This window comes from Betta splendens, chromosome 19 (assembly GCF_900634795.4).
Source record: "Betta splendens chromosome 19, fBetSpl5.4, whole genome shotgun sequence".
NCBI classification, from domain to species: Eukaryota; Metazoa; Chordata; class Actinopteri; order Anabantiformes; family Osphronemidae; genus Betta; species Betta splendens.
The window spans coordinates 9,742,367-9,756,139 of record NC_040898.2 but is presented as its reverse complement, the minus strand read 5'-3'; the positions used below and the strand labels follow the sequence as shown (position 1 = coordinate 9,756,139).

The window sequence follows — 13,773 nt, the reverse complement described above, 5'->3', positions numbered from 1 at the left end:
CTCCGACCCCGCTGAAAGGCCTATTTCCCAATTCCATTCTTGTTCCTCTCCCAGTGGGCTGCAACTGAAAATAGCAAAGGGAACAAAAGGAGGTCTTAATTTCATTCAGGGATGGCAAATCCATTTCTCTATAGCAAGTGAGAGCATGAGACTCTGTATAAACAGCGTTTGTCTGATAGCGGCTAACGCGCCGGGCCAGTCAGAAGATGGAGGAAGGTGGTCAGAGGGTTTATACTGGAAACACTACCTTCATGCAGAAGCTGCTGCTGCACTCGATATCACATTGTGTGTCAGTTTTCCCTGACTGGGTTTTGTACCGCTGGCCGTCTCCTGTTGTGTTTGCACCTTTGGAAGCCACTGTCCCTGCTGCCTTGTAACCCGAGCACTGTCTGTTGGCGAAGCTTTACTGGACGGATGCTCGATGTCTCATAACAAGGACGGACACGAGATCTTTGTGTTGAATAAGCAGGAAGCGCTGTAAAGGCTCAACAGCGATAACAGGCTGTTGTTAGACTTTGTTGTTGTGTATGACAATCGCTGGCTGCTCCTTGTGCTGCAGCTCATTTACTGTAACCATGGTAATTAGATGCTGATTCAGCACCGTCCGGTCAATTAGCCCGGACCTTGTGGTCAAACCCTCTCGCGCTCTGGATCTGACACAATCCAGGACGCTGGCACGCTGCAGAACCCACGCGGTGCCAGAGCCGATTACCGGGGTGGGAGTCTGAATTCCCTAAATGGGGCGAGTCTTGTCAGAATGCGCGTGAAGCGCCACACGCAGAAGCACATGGGCGCGTAAATAAACGGAGACCGGGACCAAGCTGTTTAACTGTCTGGAGAATCAGAAGTCTTTGCATTGCGTCGAAAAGGAGGCGCGGACAAAAGAATGTCCGATTGTGGTGCAGGAGCTCGTTTACCCTCCATTCCAACATGCATCTTACATTTGACCCTGTCAAACGCCCGGCTCCACATGAATCACTCTGGGTGCATCACCTTTACACACTGGCCCATACTCTGTAAGCGTAACTGCCCATAAAGCATTCAGCCGAGCGTTCTCACTCACAGCATCTCCATAAATCAGGTGACACGCGGTCGCATGTAGCCCTGCAGATGTCCCCAATATCACATACAGCCTGAAACCAATACTTAGTACTGATCATCCTGATCAGGCTCAAACCAGACTAAGTTTACTTTACCATCAATAAAAACGATTATAATCTGCTCCCGTTGTTAATACATCTGCTTGTGGAGAGTTTCTGCGTGATCGGCCTCGTGTCGTCAGCCTATAGCTCTCGAGCAGTCAGGCTGGATCGCACTGCTCATTCCCCTGGAAGGCGACATTGGAGGGCATCGCTGGCACAATTCCTGCGTGACCATCTGCTTCCTTGTGATTGTCCCTTCTGTCCAAGTGGCAGCGGAGAGCGAGTACAGTCGAGTGACCACTTTAAAAGGAAGCGCGTTTCTGGAAGCGGTCGGATTCGTGAGGAACACATCTGCCGCCGCGTCCTGTAGGGGAATCTGCTCCTCGAGCGGATCAGTCTCATAACTTCCGATTTCCCAGTGTGTCCCTGTGGGGGACTCTTGTTTAAATCCTTTCAGCGTGTCCCATGGGTTTTTTTTTTAAGGGGAGAAAGGACAGAGAGAAAGGGAGGCAGTCAGCGCTGCTAATAAAACGGGGGCCGGCTTTATGGTACTCGGACAATAAGAGCAGGACAGGAGAGGACGGAGGGAAAAAGGGGTGAGGGACGAAAAGGGAGGGTGGGCAGAGGAAGAGGGGGAGCCGCGTCGCAAGGACAAACGCGGCGGATGCTGCAGTAATCTGGAGCGAATACAAAGCAGCTGAGAGGGAGCAGACATGTACAGTTCACGCACCGCGGCGTCTCGAGGTGTTGAGTCATGGACTGAAACAGAAGTCTGCGTTGGGATTGAATTTTTACCAGGTTCCAGTTCCAAAAGCACTCGGAAAATAAAGTCCACGCAATGATTAGCCACGGAAGCAGCTAATTATACCTCTGAGGGCGACCTCCATCCATCCTCTTCGTCTCCATGCGGGTTTTTGATCATGATACTCACATGCAGGTCCTGACGTACAGCAGGTTCGTACCCAGCCGTCCCCTCTGGTTCGGCCCGTCCCACCATTTGTCACGACTCAGCCGTCCGACGTTGCCTTGCATTGGGTTCCGACTGACCCCCAGCGGAATCGGTTCGCAGGAGCTCAGAGGCCCAGGGTCACCACTATGACAACTGAACAGGATGCTGATGATAGAATTACTACTACTTTTTACTCCTACTTAAGATGTGACTCTTTCTTTTTGTTGTTTAGTTTCTTGGTGAGAGGTGCAGGCCCTGAGATGTTTTTGGGTTTTGAATGTCTTGGTTCATGTGTTCATTGGCTGTGCTTCTGTGTTATGCACAGTTCATGGACGACTGCTCCTCCAGCTGATTCACAGCTGCCCCGTCTCGCAGCACCACTGGGCACGAACGACGGCAAAACACTTGTAAGATGTAAATGTGAGCTCACAGGGCAGAAAGGGGGCGGGGCCACAGGATTATGACACTTATGAGACCAGGAGACGACATTAGAATATCTGACCACACGCTTCATCAGATTAATGAATACATTAGCTCAAGGTGTTAAAGTACAGACAGCTGCTGTTTGCTGTGTCTGGTGGGGTGATTTTCTGTGGCTGTGGTCAGTGTTGTTAGACGCATTTCATGGGCCTTAATGGCAGAACTGAAACTCACATCAGGAAACCTGCAGGTTGAGGGTCATAAATGGCTAAAAGCCAGTGAGGTCATTCATAATTCAACGAAAAAAGGCCCTAAAAAACCCGAGAGAGGCATCTTTTCTGCTCGGCTCTGTCTCCTTGTGTGCGTCCACCTCTTAGCTTTCCATTTGGCTCTGAGGGTTCTCTGTGTCTGCAGAACCCCCCTTTCTCTAACGGTGGAGCCGTGATAACACGTGGGGGCTATTCCTGTGAGCCCCCCAAGGTTAAACTCCCACTTCCCTGGACGTGCCTGAGTGATGGCCTCAGCCGTTCACCTGAGCTGCTGGATTAATGTGAGGTTCCCTTCCAGGAGGAGACATCGTTCATTCGCACGTTCCTCGGTCCTCCATGCCTCGTTCACGTGCGGCGCGTCCCTCACCGTCTCCTCGTCGCCGCTGCCGCTGCGGCCGTCGCGGTCCATTTGCTCTGCGGCTCCCGCTCGTCTGCATTCAGCGCCCCGCGCCGGCTGCAGCGCTGGTATTCGGCTCGGCCCTGTCCTTGGTGCCTGAAAGCAGAGGCTAACGCAGCGGTTGTCATGGTGACAGGGAGCCAGGCAGGGCTGTGGTAATACTGTAATGATAAAGCTCTTCTGGATAGTGCCGCAGTAAACACAGCGCCACCAGGGTCCCGTTAAGGAAGAGCGCCGCGCCGCGCATGCAAAAACGCATGTAGGGCTAATATCACCCTCCGTGATCTCCCCTAGCTTGTAAACCCCACCTCCCCCTCCCCCTCTTCCCACCCGGCTGCTCATTTCACTCGCTCTCTTCGACGTCCCCTCGATTGTTGGGCTCCACATCATCGCCTCCTCTCCTCATCTCTTCATCTCCTCTCCCTCCATTCCTCCGCTCTTCCTCATTCATGCCCTGAAAGCCAATCAGCGCCCTCCGCCGCCGACCTCTCCCGTCTCCCGGCTCCCTTCTCCCTCGCCCGCCCGTCTCCCCGTCTCTGACTTCGCTCTTTTGAATTTATGTTGATGATCTTTCCAAATCTAATTTCAGAGTCTACAGAGCGAGCGAGACTCCATTGGTCCTTGAAGGTCATTCGGCTGCAGGTGTCACACGCGGTGGCTTTACTGTAGGGGATTTGACGCACTGGGCTTCACATCATTATTACAGTGTGCCTCCGAATACTATATTCGGAGCATTAATATGCCTGCGCAGCCCAGACCGCACGCTCATACATACCTTCATGCAGCAAGGAGAGCGACGGGGGGGGGGGCAAAGTGCCCGGGGAGATAAATAAGAGTGGAGCGCTACTCCTCTTTTAATCGTCGTCCTCCACCTCTTTCTCTGCCACCGTCTCTCCACCCCCCCTCTATCGCCTCCGAGCAGCTACCAGCCGCTCGCTATCTGCGACCGGCATCTCCCGCGGCCGCCGGCCGCTCGCCTCGCTCCCTCGCGGCGTGAGTCACGTCCACGCAGGCACACTTGTGCCCGGGCACTTACGCCGACATATGTACGCGACTGCGTGGACTCATCCGCACCTGAAGGCTGCACGCTGGCACGACGCCGCTCCAATTGCTGCTCGCTGCGCTGCTGCATATTTAAAGGCGAGCGGCCGCTGTGATGGATTGATCAATATTGATTTGATGTTCAGATGTATGGTGTAATCTACCGGGCTCCGACATCTTGAAATACTGTTTTATTTCATGATGAAAGCCACGAATGAACCATTTGTTTCATGTACACAACGTTTTATTGCCAGTTTTAGCCTCTGCAGCAAATAGAATAAAGCGAAACTCTCATGTAGACGATGCCGTTATTAGACATGACTCCACTTTTGTCCTGTCCTCCTTCCTCTGCATTTGCTTCCTCACTGATGTTCTGGAGTGGGTTTTGTATTTCGGCCTCTGCTGTTGAGATTGAAATAAAGACGTGTTATTTCCTCTGTGTATAAGATTCCCCACCGGTAACAAAATACATGACACCAAAGGTAGATTGAGGGAAACAGAGCAAATCTGCAGAGGACGTCTGGTGTTCTCATTGTTTTACTTCTCAGGTCAACAAGAAAAGACGGAATCCTACGAAAATTTTGTCTTTGTTATTTGAACGGCAGAACTAAAGGTTTTAATAAATTCATCTATTGTAGACGGAGTAACTTCCTCTGTCCGTCGGCCTGTCATTCTTTGTCAGCCGTCCATCTCCTGATGGCGCCGCTTCTCTTACTTTCAGCCCCGACTCTTCTTGCCGTTTGTTTGTCCCGTTCCCTTTTTTCGTGACGCAGTCGCATCACGTCCAGATCCGTGGATGACGAGCTGCCTCGCTCTAGCTTAGCGGGTCTTTAGCTCAGGATGCTTCTCCTCCGGCGGTGCTGGCGCCCGGGCCTTATCGCGCTCGGCTCGCTCTTCTGCACTGCTTCCACCTCTCTACGCATGGATCCACATCGTCTGGTCTCACTCCCACCTGTCCGCCCCCTCCTGTGTCTCCACCTGTGTAGCCTACATACAGTGTGGTCTTTCGCCAATATTTTTCGTTTGTAGTCTGTGTGTGGCGTTTGTTTGTACAAGTCTTCACTCTATAACCACTGCAGTAGCTAAAAAAGACCCAAAAACTACAGATTACTTCATATTGTACATTTAGTCAGGCCGTTGTCTAATTACACACATTGGCGATGTCATCATAGGAAATAATTCCTGAAATTCCAAATAAAATGGAAATGTCCCCATTGCTTTGACTTGTAAATGTGTTCCTCAGCTAACGAGCTTGCTGGTCCTGCTAGTGCTGGGACAGGGGGCTGGCGTTAGGCTGGGGCGGGTGGGGGTTTAGTAGAGGTAGGTGGGTGACGGAGAACCTCCGCGTGAGTGTGTGTGTTTTCGCCATACAGCGGGGGGAGAGCACTGCAGCAATCTGAGAAAGTAGGTCAGACACCGACTAGTGAGAAACATAGAGGAGAAACGAGGTAGGAGAAAGACATGGAGAGGGGCGATGGGGGAGGAGGAGGGGGGAGGAGGAGGGGTGGCTGGAGAGGACAGGAGAAAACCTCAAAACAGGCTGGACAGAGCTACGCACAACACATATACAAATGATAATCACCCGCACTTTTCGGCTACTTTCCAAGTGAAACACCTACTGTATCTGCAGCTGGACGCGGCCGACTCTCCTGGAAGGTCACTTGAGCTAATCTCCTCCACAAATACGTCGGCTCACGCTCCTGTTTGTTCTGCAGTCTGTTTCTGTCGCGGAGGCACTTAGACGAAATATTTGTAGGCTCTTATCCAATTTTCAATTCAAAGAAAAACTGAAAGCAAGGCCTTTCAAGAAAAGGAACTCAGGCCGCTCCTCTCCATTTGCTCATCCATAAGTCTTCCTTTTCTAAATATGTTGGTCTTGATATTACATAAGTGCATAAAGTCAAAAATACATGGTGACACGCACAATACACTGAAGGCACTCAGGCTTCTTATATATATGGACCCCACTCAAGTATGAATTACCTTTCTCTTTTGCTCTTCAGGCTATGTCTGTGTTTTATTATTTATTTGATGAAGCACAAAGTATACTGCATCTATAAATACACTGGAGGCTTGTAGGAATGGACCTCAACAGGAAGAAGATTGTGCAGTGACCACACACACACTGGCGCTATCACGCTACGCTAGCTGAATGGGACCCAGTATAATAGGGAGGTTGCCACGGACGCATACGTCCAGAGCGCTCACAGGAGCAAATCTACAAAACAAACCTCTGCGATCGCTGCGGTTATTACCAGGTTTCGCGTTCCGTCCAGGAGAATTCACCCCGAGGACGGGAACGCTTGGAGGAGAACAAACAGCGAGATATTGTCGTATATAAATGATGCCACTTGTTGAGAGACTTCCACTTGCAAATAGCACTTGCGAGGCCAGCGTAACGCGGTTCGATCCAGGTCCAACCTCAGTCACACCGTACACACAGGATGAATAGCCTCAATCTATCAGCGTCCTCCTGGACGAGACGCCTCCAACCAAGCACGACTTTCAAAGAGAAATAAAGCCACGTCTACAGATTGACTGGTGGTTTGCAGGGTCTGACATCATGTTCTGCGTCTGTAAACAAATGTCTGTTTACTGCAGATTCACAGCTCCACTTTGACAAAGCCATGTTTTGACAGGACACAGAACACAGTGAGCTGCCTGGGATCTCTGGACTGTGGCAAACATCATTTATTTAGTTGGCATTATTTTACCTCCAAATTCAGACTTAAAGTGTGTTGGAAAAACCTGCATTTATATTACCTTTCTATGTTTACAATTCAGGCTTAGTTTATTATACATGTTATATATTCTATTAGAAATTTGATGAACTTAAACTGTTTTTGATGATGAGACAAATGATCCGATATGATGAGACGTGAAAGTGACAGCACTTCTATTTTTATGACTTCATTGTTCACAATAATTTATGACTGTCACATGCAATTTGGTCACGCCTAATGACTGTAGTTGTCCTTGGACCCGGGTGACAGTGGGTCAAATAGTGCCAAGGTCCTTTACAGGAAAGGTCCACTTGGCCTCTAGTGATGTATAAATGCAGCCGGACATAGGGTCACACATACACTTGTTGTCTTCTGCTACTGTTGGTTCAATGTCTCAGGTAGATTTTACTGTATTATGCTTTTTTGTGGTCTCTCTCTGCCTTTGTGGATTTTCTTGATTTGCAACTTACGCTTCTTCCCTCTCTTCTCTCTCCTTTTTCTTTCTCTGCTTCTGTTTTTGTCTTTATTTGTGTTCGCCGGTTTGTCTTTCAGTATGTGGCATTTGGCTCCCTGTTCTTCATTCTCATCTCCATCTCCACTTTTTGCATGGAGACTCACGAGGCCTTCAACACCATCCTCAACAAGACGGAGAACGTCACAGTGGGCAACACGACCCGCGAGGAGATCATGTTTGAGGTGGTGACCGACAGCTGGCTGACATACGTGGAGGGTGTGTGCGTCATTTGGTTCACCATCGAGGTCCTGCTGCGAGTCACCTTCTGCCCCGACAAGTTAGAATTCTTCAAAAGCACCCTCAACATCATTGACTTTGTTGCCATCCTGCCCTTCTATCTGGAGGTGGGCCTGAGCGGTCTGTCCTCCAAAGCTGCCAAGGATGTCCTAGGGTTCCTTCGTGTCGTCCGATTCGTCCGTATCCTCCGAATCTTCAAGCTCACTCGCCACTTTGTGGGTCTCCGTGTCCTCGGCCATACCCTTCGTGCCAGCACCAATGAGTTCCTCCTGCTCATCATCTTCTTAGCCCTCGGCGTCCTCATCTTTGCCACTATGATCTACTATGCTGAAAGAATCGGAGCCGACCCAGATGACCCGACAGCCAGTAAACACACCAACTTCAAGAACATCCCCATTGGGTTTTGGTGGGCCGTTGTGACTATGACCACGCTAGGCTATGGAGATATGTACCCAGAAACGTGGTCAGGGATGCTGGTGGGTGCACTGTGTGCCTTGGCTGGTGTGCTGACCATTGCTATGCCAGTACCTGTCATTGTCAACAACTTCGGCATGTACTATTCTCTGGCCATGGCCAAACAAAAGCTGCCCAAAAAGAAGAACAAACATATCCCCAGAGCTCCCCAACCGGGGTCCCCCAACTACTGCAAGCCAGATGCCCTGGCAATGGCTACTGCATCGCCACAGAGGATCTTGGGAAATGTCTTGGGTGGAGTAATGGGATCTGGAGGCATTGGGGGTGACTGTCCACTGGCCCAAGAAGAAATCATAGAGATCAACAGAGGTGAGACATATGGTTTTTCATGGTAAGTCTGTGAGAACCAATAACTATGTGAAAAGCTGTTTCTGCTTTCATGTATTGTTCTAGTATATTTACATACACACACTCCTGGATCCTAGAGAAATCATAGGCCATCGACTTATTGCTCCAAAGTTGCCTTTCCTTATCAGCAAAGAGCACAAACGATGGAAGGAACTGTGTCTATCTATCGCAACAGCTTAATAAAAGCGCTTCAGTTTGGGCTGACTTCACATATTTTCTCTTTGGCATTAGCAGGACCATCGGAAGGAGAGACCCTGGCTCTTTACATGCTGCACCATCAGGCATCAGACACATATCAACAATAATGCACCTTTAATGCATTACTTTACTGCCTTAGTCATCAGCGAGCCACAAAGTATTGGTTTCATCAGTGCTTTTACTACATCCCGTCTGCTTGGCGTGCTTCCAGCCTAAAAGGTTTCCTGTAGGTTGTGTTAGTAGGTTTTAGCAGGAAGCAGCATTTTGACAACTGGCCCCAAGACTTCTCTGTAGTATCAGCAATTCACGCTTCAATGCAGTAGGAAAGTGTGTAGTACAGTTCGAGTAGTTAGTAAATAAGAACCACGCTTTTAATAAATTTAACAAATGCTGGGTAGTTGTCCATTGATTGTACACCTCACCACCCTCTAGATTCTAAGCAGAATGGCGACGCCGCCTCGGCCGCCCTGGCCAACGAGGACTGCCCCACTATCGATCAGGTGCTGAGCCCCGACGAGAGGAGCCCGATCGGGCGGGGGCCTACCCGGGAGCGCTACCAGCAGGACCACGCCTGCTTCCTGCTTAACACCAGGGAATTCCGTGCCACAGATGGGAATGTGCGGAAAGGTATGTTCCACGCCGGGAGACACAAACATAAACATGAACATGCAAATCCTACGTAAGCAGATCCACACGGCGAGGTGCCAGGCACCACACAGCCATATGTTCTACGTGTCCAGTGTGACGCACACATACAGTAGGCTCATCAGATGCACCGGGTGCGAGAGCACACATCAAACTGGCTCTTGGAGTATTATCTCCAGATAGAAGCAATCATACACTTATGACACATCCACATACACTAAGCTCTTCTGCTCTGCTGTATCTGTTTCCACCTCTTCACACTCATGTTGTCTGTGTTTCCATCACTGCTTGGTCTCATATTTCTTCATTTCTTCAAGATGGTCTGTCCCTCGTCTTCAACATTTTCGTTCTCTTCTCAGTCTCGTCTTCCGTCTTTCCGTGGCGTCTGTGGATTTTGTTCTGTCACGTTCATGCTCATAAATGATTTCTGTCTTTCTCTGTCTTCTGGACTCAGACAGTTGACCATGCATTAATTTACTTCTCGTCACTTCTGTTTTCTCTCTCTCCTTCCTGGCATTGTTCTTTTTTGGCCTGACCCCTTTTCTTCCCTCCCCTGTGATCACTACCCCTCCCTAACCTCTCCCTCATCTTCCTTCCTCATTCCCTCCTTCCTCTGCCTCATCTTCAACCCCACCCCCTCCATTCCTCCTGTTTTCTTCCTTTTGTGCCACATCGTACACCCCCCCCCCACCCCCCACCCTTATTTATTTTGCCCCATGTACACTACCTTCATGCTCATGAAATCCTGACACCTTGATTCATTTATTACTGCAATCCAACCACCACTGCACCAAAACACTCCCTTACACTCCCTCCAAACTTCCAACACCCCTGTTGACAACAAAGTAGAGGCAGCAGCCCTGGCACCCAGCCCAGACTCCCCTCTGACTGAGGATTGGTTTAAGATGGAAGGGTCTCTGTTACAGCAGGACCTCAATGCAAACTCCACTTCTTCCTGGATCAAACCATAGACCAGAGGTAACACTGACCAGAGTTAAAAATGAAGGAACCCGTAGCTTAGTCAACCGTTGAGTGTAAATGGTGAACGCATTTGAACCTGGCTCTCCATGACACCCTGTGGCATGCTTTGCTGTTGCACATACTATGAACACTGCACCAGTACAACACTCACACAAACGCATGACCTCAAATCACAAATATATGCCAGAGATTTCACAGCGCTGTGTCTCCATCTTCAATGGAGTTTGAAGTGTTACCTGAATAGTCGTCCCTGTGCCTTAAAGAGTGCTATCACTCCTAAGTATTACATTAAACGATGCTAACAGATGAGATTTTGATTTGTATAATAATACTGTATATTAATTGGGGCTCACCATCTCATTATGAAATGAAGCCTAGTCTCAGCCTGCGCCAAATGATGTGATTAATTTTACTAAACAATGTACAGTTGAAAATATGTTATAAAAACAAGTGGGATAATTCTGTGATATACACCCATGATGAATAATATGCATATCTTTGTATACTTTTGTGTATGTGTCTGTGTAACCTGCATAGTAGCATATGAGTGCAAGAGCGCGTCCATGTGTGCAAATACAGTGAGCAGCACAAGTGAGAATAACCCTGTTTTCGTGTCCTGTGCTAATAACTAATACAAATATAGAGAACGGAAACAGCGGGTCATGTTGTTGTCTGACGTGCCTCTGTGTTGTTGTTGTCTCTCTCTTCAGGTTGTGTCATATCACGCGTGTGTATGTGGGCTTTTTCATTCTTACGTGTTATACACTCGGTCTCTGTCCTCCTGATGCCGTCTGAGTGTCGTGTTTGTGTTGTCGTGTGTGGCTTTATTTAGCTCCTCCCCTCGACTGTGTTCATTGGCGTTGCTCCCGTACCTCCACGGACCTCCACCTTGGCAAACAACAGCGCACACTTTAACAAAACGCCTCAGGAAGCGCACCCGTACTATCTGCACAAACAACCTCCCAGGCATTAACTGAGGAGCATTTTAAATGATATACTGTAGATGCAGTGTTGTGTTACAATGGTCTTTCCAAGGCCAAAGGTCGTGGGGTCACGGGAGCCACCACGGTCAGGGGATAGTATTTTGTGAGACACGCCACGCTTTAAATGGGAATTCCCAATCCTGCCTCGTAAACAAAGCCGCTCGACTCATTATTCGACTACAACAGATGATGCTGTGAGCGTGTAATGTATCTGAAATACTATTCCCCTGGACCACGTAAGTGTGCTTTCAGTGCCCAGTGTAGTCCAAACACCAGGACCCGCCGTGTTTGCACTGTTGCGACCTGAAGAGAAATCAGAAGTGTGAAACGCTGCACTTGGTGACTGAAACACTAACTGTACTGATGAGACGGTAGCAACAGGCTTTGATGCAGTTTGACTGTAGCTATTCTGTGTGGAAGGTAAGCAAGCCTTAACTGTCCAGGCCGGTGACTTAGAGGTCTCCAAGACTGCTTCAGTTTCAGTGGTTCTTGTGTATAAAGTGCAGATTAAGTGCAACAGAATCCCTCTTTAAGCTTCACCAGGAGTCCACTCGCTCATTCAGTCTGCGTTTTACACGCCATTAAAATGTTGAGCCTTAATTAACGATGGAGAACAGTACTGCAGTAATAGCTCCTTGTTGTTAAAGAGGGATCCTCCTGCTTTAAGTCACCGCTGTCCGCTCCACTTGTGATACATTTCATGTTCTTCCTTACTTCAGCTTTTCTCCTCCTTTCCTTTGACTCGTGACCATTTGATGTACAGCACTAGGCTCCTTAACTACTGATGCATGGCTCATGAGGTCAAACAGTCAATCAGCTGTTTGACTGTCCACTCCCCTGTCCCACCTCCCTTTAACTTCTCCAGACCTTCAAAGTGGGGGTTGTGTCTTTCTCCTTTTAGTCCTTCACTGTGTTAAAACTCTTTTATTTCTTGATGCTTATTTATGATTTATGTCTGACATGGTGTGTATGTATTTTGTTTTAAATGTTGTGTAGGAATCTTTGTGTGTTTTAATGTGTATGCATTATTTTTTCTGTGTGTTTAGTGGTTAAGTTGTATTTATTTTCCATGTTTTGCTGTTGTCTGTCTTTATGGTCTTGTAATGTCTATGTGTTTGGTGGTGTGGTGTTTTGACCAGCCCTATGTTCTTCCTGTGTTCTTGAGGTGAATCATTACCAAATATCTTTCTTTCATTAACTGCCAACAAAACAATGACATGTGCTTAAATGTGGCACAACTCTCACTGGTTCAGGCCTTTTTTGAAGAATACAACTGAAAAATAAAGCTTATTGATTTGTACCAAATTTGGTTAAACGCATACAGTGGAAAAATAAAATAAATGATATAGATCAAATTCCACCCTAATTCAGTTATACTCTATAAAAAGACATTTAATAGTTTTTTTTTTTTCTGTGCCTTCGTTCTTTGTAGTGGTCAGTAGACAGATGTGTTGTCTTCAAATGTGTTTTATGTGCTAACATTCTGCTTTTTAATTAACTTCCACATATGTAGAACCTGCTCTACGTTATCATGCATGTTATAACCTTATATTAATACCAGTTACTGTATCATTGTGTTGCCTCATCACAACCATTTGCAAATATTCTTTCGTCCAAGCCAGATTGTGAAGTCGTACTCTATGTGCCCCATATTCTAATTACATATTTAGAGGAATGACGCTTGACTAATACCAGCTGATATGTATGTCAGTCTTTATGACCTACATACAGGGAACACGATGCAGAATCCTGCTACGTGTCATTCAGTTCTCCCTGAGGACGCTGCAGGTACCACAGTATATGGACATATCGTGGCTTCAGTTATGGTCACAAAGAGATCAATGCACCTAATTATGGGTAACGGGAGATCACACCACCCTTAACAAGCCATTGATCCCATGTAAGAATGATACCGTACGTGGCAATGCCAAGAAAAGAACCTGCCCAGTCAGTATGTTCTGAGCATCCACGCCTGATAAAGTAAGTTGTAGAGGTCGTGAGTTAGTTTTCTGTTTCCATTCTCGTTAATAACACAGTCTGGGTGGAATATTTGCAGTTTCCTTTCTGGGTTCCTTTGTGTCTTTCGTTTTCATAACCTTCTCCCGTTGCGATTAACACTCATTCTCCATTCTCTCCATCCCATCCCCAGGCCGCCACTGCAGTGCAAGTGTAACTAAAGTCTGACTGTAGGTAGGTACGAGCTCCCTCCGTAGTGTTAATTAAGTGTGACTTTAAGCTGGAAGTAAGTCATCACTGAGTAGGATGACAGCACAGCTCGCCGTGTCCCCCGACGGCACGAAGCCCCCGTTGATGTTGTTGTAAATACAGCGGTTGGCACAGAGGAGGCAGCTACACAACCATGCTCAACTGCACTGCTTCAGACAGGACGCCCTTTATCGCCGTCGGCGTTTCCTGTCTGGAGCATTGCCGAGAAATGGATCCAACCATTCAA

General features: G+C 48.0%; 1 pseudogene; it reads left to right on the top strand.

The window, feature by feature from the left end:
• LOC114845557 (potassium voltage-gated channel subfamily C member 1-like) overlaps positions 1 to 13,773 on the top strand; it is a 36,090-nt pseudogene that overhangs the window by 11,442 nt on the left and 10,875 nt on the right.